Here is a 2,779-nt window from a genome sequence, read left to right on the forward strand (position 1 = left end):
CTCAGTCAGTAGTGCTGCTGCCGAGCTACTTTGGTAATGGACAGTGAACACCACAACAGTGTTCAACATGGACAACTACTGATTTGTCAGATGAGAGGGGTGATAATCAGCTGAAGGTTTCCTGGCCTGTGTTTGACCTTATGCCATGAGAATTCATGGAGTCCAGAGTCAATGTTGAGTATTCCCAGGGCAACTCCCTCCTGACTGTTTATCACCATATCATGGGTCACCCTGCCAGTAGGATAGGATATGCCCAGGGATGGTGATGGTGTTGTTGGGACATTATGACTATGTCAGGCTCTTGCTTGACTAATGTGTGAATCAGATCACCCAATTTTGGCACAAGACCTCAAATATTGGTAAGGATGTGATTCAGAGTTGACAGGATTGAGTTTGCCATTGGGTAAAGGGCAGTTAAGAGTCAACCACATTGTTGTGGGTCTGAAGTCACATGTAGGCCAGACCAAATAAGAATGGGAGATAACAAGGTGTAGAGCTGGATGAACACAGCAGGCCAAGCAGCATTAGAGGAGCAGGAAAGCTGACGTTTTGGGCCTAGACCCTTCTTCAGAAAAAGATTCAGAACTTCAGATTCTCCAGCATCTGCAGTTCCTACTATCTCTCAAATAAGAATGGGAGTTTCCTTTCCTAAAAGTGATTACTGAACAAAACGGGTTTTTACCATTTTTACATTTGACAACAGTTTCACGATCTTTGTTAGACTTTTAACTCAAGATTTTACTGAATTCAGATTCCATGGTGGGATTCTTTCCCAGGGTATCAAAACATTACCTATGTCTCTGGATTACTAGTTTGGTTACAATACCACTGTGCCATTGCCTCCCCATATTTGCATTTAGAAAGAGCATGTACATGTAATGTATACGTTACAACTCCACAAACAGTTGGCAGTCATTCTTTGGTTAATTTCTTAGGGTAATGCCTTGCAATCAGAGTAAAACTACAGGTTCAAAATGTAAACAAAGCTTGGCAGTTAACTGTCATTATCTAACAGCTACACTCTCCATGGCAACCCCGTTACCATTCAGAGTCCACAATATAAATGCTGTTTTCCTTTTCATTGGCATTTCTTGTGAATTTTCCTGATGAGTACAACAAGATGAAAAGTTTGGACAAAACATGTTTTTGTTCAGAAATATTCAAATATTTGATTCTTAGACCATTCCTTCTCCAAGCTGTTCCCACATGACCACAGTTTGAGGCATGAAATTTGTCTCGACCCTTCAGAAACTTTTGAGAGTGCTGGGACTTGTTATGAGGGCACAGCTCAAAATTTCAGCTCATGACTCCACTGGGGGGCAGGGGGGCACAACCCACACTATGGGAATCCCTGTTTTAGACACTGAAATGAGACAGCAAAGTGGTATATCTAGGATTCCTAGGGAATTTGACAGGGTAAATGCTGAATGTTACTCCTTATGGGAGAGTCTAGGACCAGAGGGCTTGGTCTCAGAATAAAGGGGTGCCAAATAAAGACTGAGAATGAGGAGGAACTTCTTCTCTCAAGAGAGTCTTTGGAACTCATTGCCACAGCGAGGTATGGGAGCAGAGGCCTGGTGTATATTTAAAGCTGACATAGATTCTTGATGAGTAGGGGAATCAAGGACTATGGGAAAACTGCAGGAAGGTGGACATGAGGAATTTCAGATCAGCCCTGACCCTGCTGAATGGTGGAGCAGGCTCCAGGGGCTGAACTCCGGTTCCTACTTCTTATGGTCTTATTTGGAGAGTGGCATTAAAAAAAAGATAAATCTACTTCTAATTGACCCAAAAGAACTGGGCAAAGGCCAAAGCACAAATTCAAATCGTTTTGAATTCAAATCAATAAAAGATAAATTTAATGAGGGAGAAGCCAGTAATACTTGGAAATTAACACCCTGGTGGTAGTGGAACTTAATTTTAAACTTGGTTTTACCCTTCTGCCTCGTTATTGACTCAAATTAAACACATTACTGTACAAGAGAAAGTCGGTCTGGATGCTGACAAAAGTAGTGATATCCCTTTCATAATATGGACGCGAACTGTCACGCGATATTTCTTGCCGGAAACTGCTAAAATTTATCTAGTGGCTTTCAAATCTCTACCAATCTTGGAAATCAAATGTCCTAATAGGATTTAACATCGACTGTAGAGAAGATCACTTACTTTCACATTCAGGATCTCCACATATTTTTAGGTCAGATAGTTTTGAACACTTGTGACATGGGATGAACTGCAGGAGCAGTAACACTAAGACGGTAAATTCTGCAGCTTGCGCCATGTCGAACTGTCCTTCCAATCTTCTTTCCTGACGTCGGGCGACAGAAATTGGGGGATATATCACTCAGCGGCACTGGAATCGGGAAAGCAAAACTTCCTTCCACAGGCAGCCAGGTTCCCCCCAACAATGCAATTCCTGGCCTTCAGACAGAGTTCTCTTTCTTGAATTGGAAACGTAAATTGCACTGTGTCAGAGAACTATAGACGTGTCCTTGTACTGTAGTTCACTAATGAGCTTAATAATTAACTGTAGAAATTGATCAAGTAAATCATCAAACCTGGAACATATAGGGAGTATCTGTAATCAGAAACACACCGAGTGGTTTGTCCAGTTCAACAGTGTTCGGGTACTTAGGTTATACAGCACTTCAAAATAACACATACGACTCCTGATTTATTCTGATCTTCATTTAGCTCCAGCTTTTAAAAAGTTATTTGAATATCTCCTTACCAACCACTTGCAGATTACGAAATAGTAATTTTTTTTAAAGAAATCACA

The sequence above is a fragment of the Rhincodon typus genome, chromosome 8 (genome assembly GCF_021869965.1).
Source record: "Rhincodon typus isolate 14 chromosome 8, sRhiTyp1.1, whole genome shotgun sequence".
NCBI classification, from domain to species: domain Eukaryota; kingdom Metazoa; phylum Chordata; class Chondrichthyes; order Orectolobiformes; family Rhincodontidae; genus Rhincodon; species Rhincodon typus.